Genomic DNA, 18,981 nt, shown 5'->3' on the forward strand with positions numbered 1-18,981 from the left:
ATATTACAATAAGAAATAAATGTAATTGCGTGCTTTACTTTTATTTTTATTTTTTTATGTTGTGTTCTTGTTGTTTTGTTTGTCAATTCACAAAGTAAATTTTCATGCATTAGTAAAAGCTAAGCTTTGCACTCTGCTTACATATATCACACACGCAATCATTAATTTTTCAAATATTATCTCTTTACAAATTTATAATTCTATATACAAATATGCACACGCATAAATTCTTGCTAATTTAATTAACTAATGAATCAATTTATCTGAAAATTTATGACAAATAATAGTTAAGAGATAATATGCATTTACTATGGATAGATACTTTTCTTCTGTTTACAGAATCACAGTGTTTACGACTCTACCCAATTCGACACGAATACAACTCCAGTGAATCCGTTGTATGCAGCATCTCTACAGAGTCCAGATAGCATTACTGGTTACAGTATAGACAGTCAAGAGGCACAGAACCAAACCAACGGTTATCAACAATGAAGTTATAATTTACAATTAATCATCAAAATAATATATCTCTTTACAAATAAACATTGAGATTTCAAATAGATCTAAACGAATAGATCTGAAAACTTGGTCTCGAGTAAGAGAGCTTTGCAAAAAAAAAATCCACTGTCAAAGTGTTCCAACAATATCTGGTAGGTTTTGCGAAAAAGAAGATGAAGACAAAAAAAATGTGTTACAAATGTCTGTAACATAATAGTTAATATATAAGATTCTATCTGTATAAAGTATAAACATTGAAAGAATTCTAGTCCTTCTTAAATAAAAAGAAAAAAAAAGAAGTCAAGAAAAGACATAATTTTAGGGCCGTAATGATTATTGTAGGCTCTCCCTGTGATAGGATACGAATGTATTTATAAATAATTTACGACGACGATGATGATCATAATGAAAATGATGATATATTAGAAAAAGAACAATCGTAAATCTCAAAATATACATTTACATTATATATAGATATCTAGCCTATCTAATATAAATTAATTTTATTATTTTTTCTTCAAAGCCAAGAAACAAATGATCATGTATACTATTTAGAAATAATTTCTTTCGTTAATCTCTTCCTCTTTCTCTCTCTCTCTCTTTCTCTTTTTCTCTTTCTCTTTTTCTCTTTCTCTTTTTCTCTTTCTCTTTTTCTCTTTCTCTAAAACATACATAGATCTATATAGATAGGAAAATAAAAAAAGAATTACAAGAAAATGATATCGAAGAGAAATAAATACTAACGTTGCATAACTCGTACTTATAAATATGAAACAAAATAAGAACAAAACAATGGAAACATATATGTATATAATATTTAATTATAGAATTTGATTTCTAATCTTATTTTTGTCTGTTTGGTGTTTGGATGCTGTTGAAACGAAAAGTGAATCGAATGAAACTTATGTTTCTCTCTCTCTCTCTCTCTCTCTTTCTCTTTCTCTTTCTCTTTTTCTTCGGTTTGGCAATACACGCATACATACATGTGTACACTCATGTACATAGGTTTCATAAGTTGGTAAAATATATATGATAAAAACAAAGTAAAATAAAATAAAGAAAGAGGAGACAAGTAACGCGATGATCATTTATCGAAAACATTTTGTCATTGTGTGATTGATGAGACTTTAACAGAAATAAAATCTAAACAATAAAAAATAAAACGGATGATGATGCCCAGTATTCTACATGGCAAACTTGATAGATATTTTATAGACGGATTTTAAAATACACTCTCGTCGATTTTTCCGTCCTAATTATCGGATGAAATTATTCTAACGTATGTTGTACAATTGAGACGTTGAAAAAAATAACGAAGAAAATATCTTTTACAATTCGATGCAAGATCAACATTATAAAACAAAAATGGCGCTGGGTCTTGTTCGCTATTTTCCTACTTTTGCATCGAAAAAAACAAAACAAACGAACAAATCATTTTCAAACGACCCCGAAGATTTAAACACACAAAGGAGGAAATCTTCGTTTTTAACATCTTAAGCGTCATTTTCGTGATCTTGAATAATAATTTTAAGAATTATATATGTATTGATAAATTATACATATATAATAAATAATAATAATTAAATTATATATATATATATATACGTATAAATTTTAATTTTTTAATTTATATTATATATATATAATCTCATTAATAAATATATACGGGCAAAACTATTATGAACAACTCCATCCATAAAGTGTGCTCTGATGTGTGAGATACGTACGTTTGTATGTTTGAACGTATATACAAGTAGTTACAGGAATATTCATATCCGCTTCCACTATAAATTTTAAATAATTGATAATATTTATAATAGTTTAAAAATTGAATAATCTTAAAATAAGTTTCTATCCATAGTAATTTGGAAAGTTTGCATTACACAAGTAAATATAAATTATTTAAAATTTACAATGTATGGTGACAGGTGCGAATACTCCTGTGATTCGTTGCATTTAGGGTATGTATCTGTGTGAGTGATATTTATATAATTACATAAATATTTATCGATACTGTGTCTCTATGTACTCGCATTGTACAACTTCGTTTTGTCAAGTAAAGGTACACACATACATTTGAGGGTTGTTTGACAGATTCGCGCAATTTTGTAATGCATTTTCTTTAGGAATAAATAAATTTCATTCTTAAAAAAATAGTCGCTCGCGAATTTTTCAAATGATCCCTAACATTTATATACATGTATATATGTATGTATGTATCGTAAGGTATCGTAAAAAAATGTTACCACAATTTGAAAACTTGAAACATTTAAAACACTTTGAAACATTGAACGCGAATTCTACGATATTTAGTAAATAATTTATAAACAGTCAAAGAATATGGTAACAATTTTAACGAGACATCCTATATATATATATAACATAAAATTCAAAGTCACAATTAAAAATCTCTTGTGAACCTGCCTTTTATCTTTTTTGTATATTCAATTTGATACCTATCACGAATATCAATCTTAAAAAAAGGACAGCATGTACTTCTGAGAGAAAGAGAGCTTGAGAATTAACGACAAAATTCAGAGATTAAATAGAAAGTAAAATACTATAAGAATAATATAAATAATAATAATAGTAATCATAATTAAAATGATACTAATAATAATAATAATAATATAATAATAATAAGAATAAAAAAATAAGTAAGAAGTCCTTTATAAAGGCCTTTCTAAGGGAAGAGAGAATGATCTTAAGTGCAGAACCGTATTTATAAATACTTTTTGGGGTCCTAACTGTAACATCATTATTATGAGGCCTTCCAAATATAAATTTATTATTTCTATTAATCGAATTTATTCATATTTATTTATTTATTTAATTTATTGAAAGTAAGAGTTAAGGCTAATAACTTGATTCTATAAAATAAATATAACACTATATATATATGTATATGTATTATTAGGGTATGTTTTTTAAAAATACATTTTTGTAAGGGATAAGATTTTTAAAATGTAACCCCACAGAAAGAGAAAGAGTGAGGCCTCAGCTTGCATTTTATCATAAGTACGGCCCTGTACAGGTGGTTTAGTTGATAAGATCTTTCCTCAGGATATTATCAATAAAATTAAGATGATCAATGAGAACGGGATCGATAATAATGATAATGATGATGATGATGATGATGATGATGATGATGATGATAATGATGATTTAGCAATAATGTTTGTATATATACACATAGAAAAAAAAGACGAAGTAAAAAAGGGTTGGAGGGGGTAGAAAGGGGAGGTGATAATGTAAATGTTTTAAAATTCGACGAATGTTTCAGTCAATTGCAAATCAATTTAGACTTTCAAATTTGTGCTGTATATGCATGCATACATAAATACATACATACATACAAATATAAATATATACAGGATTTAAGTACATACAATTCGATGATAACACGTAAGTATATACTTACGTAGGTATAGATATACTTTACGCAGGAAAAAGAATAACTTTCTGTGAATTTTTTTGTAATGTACAAAAGGTAAATAAATAAAAAAATATTATATAATCGCGTCGTCGGAAATGTGTGCGTGTATGTGTCTCTGTGTGTGTGTGTGTGTGTTTCATAGCACAAACGAAGTCAGCAATAAAGGTACCAGTTTAAAAACACGAATATGAATTATGGTTTCTACTTGAATCATCTTTCATTTATAATTATTATTTTTATTATTGTCTTTCATTTTTGATATTATTAGATATTTTCTTCCTTATATTTTTGCAATTTGCAATGTGACCTTAAATAAAAAGAAAAAATATATTATACATATACGAAATATGATATTAAAGTTGCAAGATTAAATAAACTTTATTTTTTTTTATTATAAGATATCACTTAACAAATTTTTCATTAGAAAGAAACTGACGTGAATTGCATTGAACAATATGAGACACACATAAGATCAATAATTAAATTCTTTCATTCTTCCTTTCTTTCTTTTTTAATCTTCTTCTAATATCAATCGTTTCAATTTAGACATGTGTCGTTTCGATAAAAAGCACATCAGAATAGAAGGTCAATGTTATTTTTTTCTTATTCTTTTCTCTAACTTCTTTTAGTACTATTCTGACGCAACGAATGAACAAAATATGGATCTAATATTTTCTTTCTAGTCATTGTGTGTTGTTGCCTCCATCGTAGTACTCATTATCGTCAATTCTTGAAGAAAGATATCATGTCTTTCACTAGGGTAATTGTGAAACATCTAAGAAGATGACATCTAAATGTTTTTTATCCTTATTTTCTCATAGTATATTAATGTACAGTATATTAATATATCCTAACATATCATAACGTTATTTTATACATAAATAATTTTTATTTTTACTTAAACAAAAGAGAAGAAAAATATTTGCAATTTTTTATTTCAATTGATCTCTATTTAATTTTAATTTTAAATATTTTTCTATATATATATAATTTAAATAAACAATATTTAATTTTAAATATTTTTGCATATAAATAATATTATGTTATTTTATGTTTATACATCTATAAACTATAATGTAGTAATAACCAAGTGCACATATATATATGTGCATATATGTTGTATGTATATATATAAATATGTGTAAATATGTTGTATGTATACATATAAGGATAATTGATTATAAATGACGGTATAAACACGTTCAACGTCATCGGATTACGTCAGTTAAAATAAATCATATTTTGTTATTATTAGTTTTTAATGAAAACATAAATACACACATATCTCTCTCTCTTTCTTTCAGTCACGATTTCCACGAAGTATTTGATACGTCACTCGATGATCCATCCTCCTTCTACGATGACGATCAACATCTTATTTTATATATTTATTCCTCTTTAGGAAATAATTCTATTTTAATACCTTGTAGTAGATCAATAAAGACGAGATCTATCTAATCGATCTTTGTAATAAAATAAGACGGAGAATAAGTCGTACGACATTGTGCGTTTATTCCCGCTACAATTCAATTGACCCAATTATGTGTTTGAGCAGAAATAAGATATATGTATATAGATAAATAGAATACCTACTAGGAGAAAGGGTATACGTTAATCAAGTGGATAAATTTACACATGTCAATTCATATACATCACACATATATACATATATATATATATATATATATATATATATATATATATATATATATATATATATAAATATATATAAAATACAATAAACTGAAGTATAAAAATAATGCATCAAAATATGTGTTCTAATATTATTAAAATATTAATCTAATTATTATATATAAATATATAAAAAATAAAGAAATAGATTAATAAAATTTATACATACACATACACAGACACACAATATTATACATGTGAGTATAAAATAAATAGAACAAAATTAAGTATAAAAGAACAAAAGCATAAATGTCATCATTTCAATAAAATGATAATCAAATAAATTAGATTAAATATTTTAACATTTAAATGTTAATGTGTAAAACAAAAATATAAAAAAGGTAGATAAGATAAAAATTGAAAAAAAAAGTAGAGAGAATTTAAAAATAAAGTAAACGATCGAGAGAGAGAGAAATGGAATTATCAAAGAGACGTCACGATTTTAATTAAAAGTCTTCCATGTCGTACCGTACCACGAATGAATCGACTTAATCGTTTAATGAGTATGAAAGATAGAAAGAAAGAGAGAGAAAAAGAATACAACGTTCCGGGATTTTGTCTCGTCCATAAGATTTTATAACGCGTCACACAATCTTCTGAATCATTCGATGAGATGTTGTATTTTTGCACGTAACAACATATAACAAATTTTATCATACATTTTATTGAAATATTAGTATTTTAAAGTGTATGATTATTAATTATAATTATTAAATACTATTATATAAATACTGTATAATTATTATATATATATGTAATTAATAATCATATACTTTTTAATATTTTCAGAAGATCAATTTTTCATAAAAGTATTAATTTGTTTTTTTGTTTACTTTTTGTAATGAAATTTTGTAGGTGACGGTAATAATAAAATTTTATGAAACGATATGAAAACAGATGGAGCACAGAAATAGAAAGAAAAAGAGAGAGAGAGAGAGAGAGAGAGAAAGGAAAAGTTAATGAGTGAGACAGAATAGATAATGTTCGATATACCTTTATTAATTTTTAATTAATTAATCGAAGGAAATGTATATTATAATTTAAAAGTACGGAATATAAGTTCGATGTACCGTTCTCTTCGATATCCTTCATTAAACTGGCTTGTTGTCCTTTATAAAAGTCAGTTTATATTCTTCTTATTAATTTTGTTGTTTATACGATTTTCAAAAGAATAAATTCTATTTGTTACGTTATAAATATGTAGCTTTCGAAAGGTCGTATAAATAATAGCAATCAATAAAAGAAATTTATTTAACTTTCAAAGATTCCAACGAAGCCAGTCTATAACAGTGGATTTTGAAAAAAATGGTGCATCAAACTTATACTCCATGCTTTTAAACTACAATATACATTTTTTTCAATTAATTAACCATCATTTAAGATATATCGAACATTTTAATATATGCTATTAATATTTAGGATTGTTTAAATTAAAATAAATTTGTTTTAATGTTTCTGATCAGTGATGACTTTGAGTTTGAAATTTTTATCTAATAAAATATCAGATTGAAATTATTTAATATTATAAATGTATTAATTGATATGTTACTTTGAAACAAATGTATTTTGGAAGGAACATTCGCTGTATATACAAAACAATTAATTATTTTTCATATGATAAAACGATTTTAATTCTATTGCTAATGCTGGCTACGTACACACATTCTTTTTTTATTTTAATTATATTAAATATTAAAATTTTCTCAGGAAAAATTATACTAATTTTATAATTATATATATTTTATAAATAATTATATAATATAATATTTATATTATAATTATAAAAATATAATAATTATAATTTATATATAATTATATAAATATATAAATAATAATATAAATATATATAATTTATTAATATATATATAGTTTTTCTAATATTATATATAATATAACACATATATATATGAAATTTATTTTTATTTGGAATGAATATGTATATGTATATGTTATTTTTATTTATTTTTTATTTAAATATAGGAAATACAAAAAAATGTTTAATACATGGAATACAATAAAAATATAATGTATTTATTTAAAAAATACAAATTATAAAAACTTCCAACATTATTCATTTATTGGAAAATCCAATATATTGTACGTATATCGTACAAAAAATAGGAATCGTTTCATAGGATGAGTCGCAAAATAAATTTCTTCGAGAACAATTATTTTTTAATAGAGGTACATTTGAATTTTCATCATTTCGTTGGAAACTATTTGTGTTATTTTTCTTTTTTTATTTCTTCTTCTTTACCACATATTATTCATTTTAATGTAAGACGAAATAACGAAATATCTTTGTAAATAGTAAATTAAACTAGATACCAAAGTGAATGAGAGAGTATTCGAAAAGTGTGGGAAAAACCACACAAGTTGTTTAAACGATTACTTGGAAAGATTTTTCACGCGTGTTCTTATCATCCCGCAGGATCTCTTCTTTCACATATGTTCCTTAGATATACACACACATATGCATAACTATGTTCTACATATATCTATACTCTAGGTACTAACTTATTTATTACATATATCTACACAGGACGTTACTAAGAATATTGTTCGTTGTAACCTCGTTCATTTCCCCTCTCTCTCTCTCCCTACCCTTCTACCCTTGCATCTCTCTCTCTCTCTCTTTCTTTCATGTGGAGTACTACTACTTTCTAGATCTTTCCATTAAGAAGAAATAGAAGAGATCTTTGTGTCTCTCTTCCTAACTTCGAAGAAATTCGTTCAACCTTTCTTACGTGTATACATATATATATATATATTTATATGTATATATGTATGTAAGCACACATACATAATGATACTTATAAATATATATGTTTACTTACATCGTTTTCTTACGAAATTCACGTTGAGTATGATATCAACTATGTTCTAGATTTTTCCATCTGGTGTGGACATTAAAATGGATGTTTTGTTATGGACACGATTTGACAACGAGATTAGATGATGGACGAACTAGGGTACTCTAATGAAATTATTCTTTTTCTCTTTCTCTCTTTTACATTTTACTAAATACAGTTAATTCATATTTTCTCTTTTCATTCATTGTAGACACAATTTAACAACAAAATTAATGAATGAGAGAACAGGGTACTGTAATGGAATCATTTTTTATTTCTTTTTCACTTACATAGTTATATATTTGTTTATTTATCGTGAACATTGAAATAGGATACAATTTAACAATAAAATTAACACATTCGCGACCGCTGACGTGAATTCACGTCTTTTCATGTTCTATTCCTAGTTATCGTTGACGTGGATTCACGTAATATTTTAAAAATTTTAAAAATTTAATAAAAATAAATTTATATTTAATTATTTCAATATAATATTTAAATAATTCATTATTTGTGCCGGTACTCAGTATTAAAAAAGGCAAAAATATGGCGGTCGCGAATGTGTTAAATAACGAAATAGGGCATTATAATAGAATTATTTTCTATCTTTCCTTTCATTCATATTTGTTCATTTGTAAGACAAGAAAATATATATTTGAGGAAGAACACATAATTGAAAAGACAAATTTTTTGCTAAACAAACAAAAATAACAAAAATGAATTGTAATATAATAAATTTTGTTAATTAACATTTCACATTTATTTATTTTTACATATATATTTTTACAATTTTCACAACGAACATAATCAAATATACATATTCTGAAAAATATTGGCTTGTTCGGAAAGTAATTTCGTTTTTCTTTTGTGAAAATGAAGACAATTTTTGCTTCGAGATTAAACCTAGGCCTTTCAAGTGGGCATAAACAGTTGAATTTGATAAATTTAACCTCTCATTGATCTCTCGTGTTGTTATTTACCGGTTTGTATAAACTAATGCTTTTATTGTGTCAGGAAAAAACGAAATTACTTTCTGAACAACCCAATTAACACATTTTCGGCAGACATATTTTTGTCTTTTTTAATACTGGGTAGCGGCAAAAATAATGAATTATTTAAATCTATATTTAAATAATAAAATATAATTATTTAAATATTATATTGAAATAATTAAATATAAATTTAATATATAAAATTTATATAAATATAAATTAATAATTAACTAATTCCTTTATAATAAACAATTCCTATAATGTTCTTAATCCTTTATTCCTTTTTTTTATTATTTCCTTTTATAATTAATTTCTTGTTATTAAATTTTTAAAATTTAAAATTGACGTAAGTTACGTCAGCGGCAACTAGGAATAGAACTTGAAAATACGTGAATTCACGTCAGCGGTCGCGAATGTGTTAATAGTAAAACTAGATGAAAGTATAAGTAATATCTAAAAGAATTATTATCAGCTATCTTTTCTCTCTCTTTCTCTCTTGTGTACGAAACGATCTGAAAGAGTTGGTGCACAGGTTCTCTCTCGAGTGCGTTCTCCAAGATGCGGCTAGTTTTTGCTGAGAAGAGTGGCACGACGGTGCAAGCTACTCGTAGACTGCTTGGCACCTTCGATGAGACTACCTCGAATGAGCGACCTTTCGATTTCTGTTTCTCTTTCTTACACACATATATACACACATATATGTATTAGTATCCATCGATTCGATCTAGAAAGAACGATCAACGATCGTAAAGCTTTACGATCGAAAGTCCTTGGACTGGAGAATGTTTTATTCTATCTTGTTCTCTTTCTTTCTCTTTCTTTCCCTTAACACAACTCAGCGTTCTTACTTGGTTGTTCGCTTGCTTGCTTGCTTGCTTGCTTGAATCGGCAACGATCCGAAGTGGAGACAGTCCATTATCGTCTTTTCTCTTTCTTTCTTCAATGTAACAAGAAGGGAAGAAAGAGAAGAGAAGATTCGCAGGTGCGAGTCAGTTGAGAAAGAGAGAAAGAGAATGCAGTGTCCCTTATCTTACCAAGAAATCGTCGCCAGTACGCCATCATAACGAACAGAAAACGAACCAAGAAGAATAAGAAGAAGGAGGAGGAGGTGGCGGAGGAGGTGATGGTGGTGGTGGTGCTGGAGGAGGAAGAGGAATCGAGCAAGCACCATCTGGAGTTCCACCAGAATGAGAGGGTTCGCGTTAGTGGTGGTAGTGGAACTCTGTTTGGAGAAGGTAAACTCCGAGGTGTGGCCGTTAACAACAAATCTTTTGTAGATTTGATTGTTTTCCAAGGATTTCTTTTTTTTTTATTGGGATCTCTAGCACTTGAATACGCTATCTGGTGACTAAATTCAAAATTAGAGTAGATAGGTCGAATTGCTACGCCACGCCCCTGCCAGAGATCCCAATAGAGTACCGACAATATTTGTTATCGTTAATTCAAATTACAATTTAGAAGATAAAATATTGGGTTGGCAATAAAGTAATTTTGACTTGTACCAATAGATAAAGTTATGTTTGTTTCATTATTCTTTTGTTAACACATTCGCGGTTGGCATCTTTTTTCCTTTTTTAATACTGAGTACCGGCACAAATAATGAATTATTTAAATATTATATTGAAATAATTAAATATAAATTTATTTTTATTAAATTTTTAAAATTTAAAAAATATGACGTGAATCACGTCAGCGACAATTAGGAACAGAACTTGAAAAGACGTAAATTCACGTCAGTGGTCGCGAATTTGTTAATGTTAGAATTTTTTTCTTTGGAGGTTTTGATTGTTGACACTTTTAGGTACTTAATAGAAACAAATTTCGTGTGTAATTTGGTTTACAACTGTTAGTTTAGAAACAATTGAGTTTTATTTCACACTAGAAAACTGAAATTACTTTCTTGCCAACCCAATAATAATATAGGGAAAGTTTGTATTATTTTATTATTGCAATTAAAAAACACAGCAAAAATAATTGTTTACTTTTGAAATTTTGTGTTAAATGCTCGCGTCAATTATATTATGACGATTATGATGATTACGATTATTAGCACCAGAAGAGAAGAAAACATTTTGTAATTTGATTTATAATGATTGTTTCTCTCAAATTTTTGCTAAATGTTTGTCAATGATTATGATGATTATTAATACCAGAAAAATAAAAGAAACAAGGAAGTTTTTATTTTGCAATTTGACTGTATAAAATGTTAATCAATTATTATGATGATTATGATTATTAGTACCAGTAAAAGAAGAAGAAGAGAAGAAAACATTAAGTAATTTGATTTAAAATAATTGTTTCTTAAACTTGTGCTAAATTATTATCAATGATTATAATAATTACGTATGTGCCCATAATTATGAAAGTGGTCTAACATAAGTCATGTATCTCTTGTTTCGAGATATTTAAAGATTTATATTTGAACTCTATATGAATTCTATATAATATTGAAATAACAAACATTATCTGACGATTCATTTTTGACAATATCTTGAAAATTACATTAAATTTATTTCGTTTAAAATAATGTGATGCGTAATAACTGATAAACTAATTTTTTTTTTTAATTTTGACTTAGACCATTTTTATAATTATGGGCACATATCAGAAAAAAAAGAAAGATAAAAATAAGAAAGTTTTCACTTTGTTATTTGACCTAACAAAATGCGACAGTGTGACTCTTTTTTTCTTTTTTCTCTTATAATAAATACAATACGATACCAGAAAAATCGTCCATTTTTGATCTACTTTTAAAGACAACTCGTTTCTTTCTCGTAACTGTAAACTCTTTCTCTGAAAGGCTATTATCCATTTAAAACAAGGATGACATTTTTTTTTTCCTTCTATATCTCCCGATTCCTTCAAGACGAAGACAAAAGTTGAATGAAGAATAAAAAAAAGAAAGGAGGAGAAAGACAGAGAGAGAGAGAGAGAGAGAGAGAGAGAGAGAGAGAGAACAAAAAGGAGAGAAAAAAATTGTGTGAGAGGATTTGTGTGAGAGAACTCATGTCTCATTCAATTCCTTTCCAAACATTCTATACTCGTTTCGAAAGAACCGTGCGATCGTAATACGAAATGTGCCTACATAACTCGAACACTGTATATTTTATCTCTCTCTGTCATACAGTACAAGTTCTTGAAGGCAAAAGACGATTCTTCTTTACGTTTGGCACGTGATCCGCGCCTTAAATCTTTTCTCTACCATGTTTCTTTCTCTCTTTTTCTCTCTCTCTCTCTCTCTTTCTCTCTGTTCCTTTCTTTCTCTAACAACCATAAAAGAATCTCATTTTACTTGGCTATTGCTTCCTGATTTGGTTTTATTTGACTAAAAATAATTTTGATGACTCATACACACGTTGTAAGATATAATATTAATTTTTTAATATTATTTATTATATTATATTAATTAATTATATAATATAATATATATTTATTATATTTGTTTATTATATATATTTATATTATAAAATAAAATTACATAATTAATATAATATATAATAATATATAATATATAAAATTATATATAATAATATACATATATATAAATATATATAATTATACATAATATTAATTATAATATTAATTTCATTTCATAATAATACACTACTTATTGTTAATTAGATTGGATATACGTATTCGAGAATTAATAGAAATATTTTCTAATCGATTCAATCACAAATTATGTAGACAAAAATATTTATCGTAAAATTTGTTTCAAATTTATTTAATTAAACAAAAAACAAATACAGGAACCATTGTTGTAATGTAATACAGTAGTAAAAGTTGTGGTTTTATTTTTTTTTTTTTTTAATAAAATATGAAAAAATGTTTAGAAATAATAAGAAAAGAAAAAGAGAAAAGGGAGAGGTAGCAAGAAACAACCGTAAGTTGGTGGTTATTTCCTAGACAGCGTGGCAGCGGTAGACGGTAGAAAGAAAACGAAAGGAGAGCATTCTCTCTTTCTTTCTCTTGCCTTTTTTTTTTATCTTCTTTTTGCTTGAAAGATAAAGAAGAAAGAGGGCACAGAAAGAGAAATAGAGAAAAAAAAATAAATATAACACATTGCTGTATGTCGGTCTTTGCTCGCGAGGTCAACTATTCTGCTAACGTATCTTCCTTTGGCCAAGAATTTTATAAGTTTGCACAAAATTACGGAAACTACAAAAACTTGAAAACGAACTAAGAATCCAATATTTAAGCTTATTTATAAATTAATTCAATCAATCCGATTAATTCGAATATTATTATCGATCTTTATACGCATATTTGATCTATTTTTTTTTAACTTTCATACAGAAAGTACTACTCTTTTCGATAATTTTTTGAATAATTTTTAAAAAATTTAAAATTAACTTTATGTATATGTCTTAAGATTTTATTTTATTGAGTAATTTTTTTATTAGATAACAGAAAATATATATAATATTAATAATTATTTATAAAACAAAATATAAATTAAATATTTATATAATGAAATATTAATATTTATATAATCATAATAATTTATAAATAATTATAAAAATATAATTATATTAATAATTAATTTATATTATAATAATTATATTAATATTATTTATAATATTATTAATAATATAATAATTATTAATATTAATTTATATAATATTATATAATATAATATTATAATTTATAATATATATTATATTATATATATATATCGAAATTTTTTCAACTATTTTATAATCACACATTAATATTATTTTTAGTAATATATACAACATATCATAGAATTGAAATTTTGATTGAAAATTGTTTGGTTAATAATTTCTATTATCCAGATGAGGATCTAAAAATATAAAGATTCATGAAAAGAACCAAAAGAAAAAGAAGAAATTTTATAAATAATAATAATAATAATAATAATAATAATAATAATAATAATAATAACAACAACAACAATAATAATTATAATAAAGAAAAGAAAATGATAATATATCTATTTTTAAGTATCTTTCTTTCTTGCCACGTGTCCAGGAAAAGTAAGAAATGACTAGATTTGATTGGTCCACGTGGACTGTTCCTAAAATTGTCGGTTATCATCCGTTTTCATTAACGAGTTGTACGCCCACATTACGTTGGCGTATCATCCAAAAGAAAAAAAAAAGAAAGATAAATAGATAGGTACATGTAAAGAGAAAAAAAATACGATTTCTTAATTTTAAATAAATAAAAATACTAATAAACCAAGGATAGAAAGTAAAATAATGTTTTCAACCGATTATAATACGTGTGTATAGTTGAGATGAAAGGATACTGTGAGAAATGATAAAAAAAAAGGGGGTTAGAGTAAAAGGTAGTACAGTAAACACTCTCTAGCTATTCATTACTGAAGAAAAAAAAGTATTACATATATATGATAAAAATAAAAAAAATAAAAAAAATAAAAAGAAGAGAAAGAATAAGGAATATAAGGAAAATTGCTTGCTTGGCGATTTCTATTTCTACCTATCATGACAACTACAATTAAGGTACCCATCTCTAGTATCAATGTGCCACGAAGACTACGATAAAGTTCAAAGCAAAAGATCAAGGAAAAGAAGAAGAAGAAAAAGAAAAAGAAGAGTTGTGAATTGGAGTATGAGGGTTGGGTAAGTAAGGGGTGAGTAGTTGAAAGAGAGAAATAGGGGTTGGAAAAAACGAATCAAGGAAGTTAAGGATGAACGAACGAGTGAGTAAAAATACTAAACTATAGATGAACCCAACAGGGGGTGTGTAAAGAAAGAGATAGATAGATAGATGGATACATAGTTACATATGAGAGATCTGACTGAAATGAAAGGGTATGTTTTTACGAAGGCGTTGACGAAGAGATGAATACGAATATACAGATAAAACTTACCAATACGTATAAGAATACAAATATGAATAGGGTGGTGGTAGAGCGTACAACGGAGAACACCCGTTGAGAGGTGTCTCTATATTAGACGCGGAACGTCGCGACGCCGCGGTCAGAAGAAAGTCGAACGTGTTCGAGGAGACGTCTAAGAAGACACATAAGACAATTCTTATATATACATATATAGTAGTTACATTATCTTCCCCATAACATTCCATTTACAATTTTCACTTACTTTATTTATCTTACATTGCCGGGTTACTTTGTCCATTGGATAATCTTTCGATCAAGGTAAGTGTACTTTTTCTTACTAATTTTATTTAACCCTTTTGAGTGCTCAATACTTTTAACTAAAATGTTTTGTAGCAACGGAATAATTTATTAATAATCAATTATTTGTTTTTGTTTTCTTTTTTGAATATATATATAATTTAATTAATTAATATAAACATTACATTATTTATATACTGGTAATTTTTATCAAACGCATATATGAGACCATAGCACTCTAAGGGTTAATTATTATTTTTTTTTTTATATGTATATTATATATTATTCGAATATTGGGAATATATTAATTAGATTGTATTTAGTTGATATTTTTAAATATTTCTTTGGACAATATGCTAAAAAAATGAATGAGAGAAGAAAATTGGTGTTAATGATACTTCGTATAACTTAAGATAGTAATGTGTCAAGGGTTGAATCAAGTTTTATATCGATAGAGGGTATACAGTTGATATCGTATTATTAATATAGATTATTCGCATATTTCGATCATTGAAATATTGATCAGTAATATTTTATTTAAAAGTACTAGTAGATAGAAAAAGGAAAAATATTTAAATATATTAATTCAGTAAATATTAGTCTATAACAATAATTATAAGTATTCTATAATTCTCAACATGTATTAACATAAATTCAATTATTTGAGAGAAATTTTCGGATAACTAAAATTAAATATGAAGTATGTGCACGAAAATGAGAATTAAAAAAAAAAAACAATGAAAGAGAAAGAAAGAGAGAGAGAAATAGTGTGATTCCTCGTACTGATCGAGAAGAATGACGTGTCCAACGAAACAAGATCGCGTCTATATCGTTCTCACCCTGAATATTAGCACGCTTGTGCTCACGCGGTAAAGATGATGATGATGATAGTAGTCGAAAAAGTTAGTAAGATAAATAGTGAGAGAGAAAAAGAAAGAGAGAAGAATAAGTATGTGTCGTCGTCCCCAGCTGTCTGCCTGCTTGTGTTCTTTGTATATAGATCTTCCTCCTTGTCTTCTTCATCATAATTGTCCCTTTAATTCGGCTCAATTGTTTCTTTGCCACTGTCGTCGCATGGCTTTCAACACCGTGCTGTGTCTCCTCCGTTGTGTTATACTCTTTGACACATAGTGGATGGATGGATGGATGATACACAACGATGTTGAAAGAATACTGCTGTGGTGGCGAATCAACGAGGACGAACAGCACGAGGACGAGGACGAGTGTTGTTTCATTCGTTTAAAGATAAAAAAAAAAAGATAAAGATAATATGATAGAGAACGAAAGATATTAGAGTTGTGTTATGTGTTCCTTAAAGTCTTTTGGTCTTTGCTTGACTGTTCTAATCCCTATATCTCTCTCTTTCTTTCTCTTTTGCACACTCGTTATTACGTCGACGTCATTGTAACGTGATCTTGACCCGCTGACGGCGACGGACACGAATACGTCGTCGTATACTAGGAGAGGGGCTCGTGTTTCATCCGCGATTCGATTATGAGAAAGGATAAACTTATTCAAACTTTGAAATCATTCATAGTTCCTTTTAGAAACTTTCTATTTAAATTGTTTTGATAATGAAACAATTATAGAATCATTGGAATTTACATCCTTACAGAAAGATTCTTTTTTATTTCGATGAATTATTGATTTTGTGAATCGTGATCTATAGATCGTATAAATAGTTGATATTATTATATTTATTATTACAAAAAATAGTTACTTCTTTTTTTGTGTACTTTCATTATGATAGAAATTTGTAAATGGTTTTATTTTTCGTATTATTGAGATCATATGGATAAGAATTAATTTAGATATAAACACGTGTTTTTATTTCAACAAAAATAATCTCTTGATACTTTTGATAACAAAAAAAAAAAAAAAAGAAATGAATTAACGTGTAAGAGACTTCCAATTTCTTCAATGAACTCACAATGACTCGCGTGTAGTAATACGAGGATGAAAAAGGATCGTTAGAAAATACTTACATAGTTTGGTTATGCATCGTTGGAGCGAAATTTTTATTCATCTTTTAATTACCATGACAAATCATTTTTTGTTTTTTTTTTAATCTTTAGGTAATTCGAAAGAAATTAAGTTCATAAAAATTTAATTGAAAGCACACACACAAGTATTTTAAAAATTAATACAAATTAATCTTTGATTAGTATAATTATTTGTAGAGTTTAAATTCCGATCCACAAAACGAAATAACAAATTTTCAAGTAACAATTAATAACTTTTTTAAATAGAAATGAATTTTTTTTTTTTGTATCTTGACATAAGATTTTCAAAAAAGAGAAAGTGAGAGAAAGAGACAGAATGTATTGTGACTGTAAAGAAATATTTTGCAATTGGTTAGCAACACAAATTTAGATCAATGTCGAAATCTTGTTGATCCTTTTCCATATAAATCTTTCTTTATCTGTTTTATTTTTTATTCCTTTTACTCTCTAACATATTCTTCCTCTTTCTTTTCTCCTCTTATTCCTCTTCATCCTTCCTCTCTTTCTACCCCCTGTTTGTACGATTCATATAACTCATGCGTTCACCACGTTCGAATTACACCTCTGAGATAATCTCTTCCGAGTACTACCGATCTCTTAAGGTATGGCGATTCCAAGCTCTGCTCCCACGATCTTTTATATCTTTTTTTTATCTTTTTCTTTCTCCTTATCGAAGTACTCATCGAATAATCTCTCTTTCTCTTAACCCTTTAATATTGTAACAGTTACTTATACATTACATTGGATTATTGGATAATAAAGTAATTGGTAATATTTTATATTTAGATTTATAATAATTAATATTATTTTATTAGTAAATTAAATAAACAATATAAAATATTTCTTTATATTATAAAATATTTTGAAATAGTTGCATTGATTCATATAATAGTAATAGATTCATGAATAGTTGAATTGTTTATTAAAAATAAAATATTAACGTTGTTTTCTTAGATATCACGAATATTGAATTAAAAAATATTATTCATTATTATTTACATAGATATAAAAAATATGAACAATTTCGTTATTTCTTATTAGCTTTTTGACACTTACTAATTCAATATTTTATTATCCAATATTTCAAACTATATCACTTAACATCGATATTTATGTTTTACTGATAATTGAATATCACAAAGTATAACATTATGCAACTGAACACAAATCCAATATGCTATGTAACTAATGTTACAATTAAATACAAAATTCTTGGTGTAACTTTATGCAACTGAACGTAAAGGTAGAAAGAGAGTGAGAAAGAGATAAAAGTACGGAAGTTAAAGTAACAAGTTAGTGTCCGGTCATGTCTTAAGGATTAATTAATCGGCACGAAGCAACGTTAATGTTGCGAATGGCTACCGATCCAGAAAGCAATCCCGAG

General features: G+C 26.5%; 1 protein-coding gene and 1 long non-coding RNA gene across 3 annotated transcripts in view; one reads left to right on the top strand and one right to left on the bottom strand.

The window, feature by feature from the left end:
• Nucleotides 1-489: 489 nt before the first annotated feature.
• Nucleotides 490-5,619, bottom strand: LOC149030810 (uncharacterized). The gene is made up of 2 exons (XR_016178392.1): nucleotides 5,216-5,619; nucleotides 490-4,709 (listed from the first exon to the last, which is right to left on the bottom strand). It is a non-coding gene; the product is annotated as an uncharacterized LOC149030810 (long non-coding RNA).
• Nucleotides 5,620-15,426: 9,807 nt separating this feature from the next.
• Nucleotides 15,427-18,981, top strand: part of ITP (ion transport peptide) — a 42,052-nt gene continuing 38,497 nt past the window's right edge. For both annotated transcript variants that reach the window (XM_015319381.2, XM_015319384.2), the window contains exon 1: nucleotides 15,427-15,615. The gene's annotated coding sequence lies outside the window, so the exon portion shown is untranslated. The remainder of the gene's footprint in view (nucleotides 15,616-18,981) is intronic.

The sequence above is a fragment of the Polistes dominula genome, unplaced genomic scaffold (assembly GCF_049000335.1).
Source record: "Polistes dominula isolate Pdom_NZ unplaced genomic scaffold, Pdom_raw_medaka contig_24, whole genome shotgun sequence".
NCBI lineage: Eukaryota > Metazoa > Arthropoda > Insecta > Hymenoptera > Vespidae > Polistes > Polistes dominula.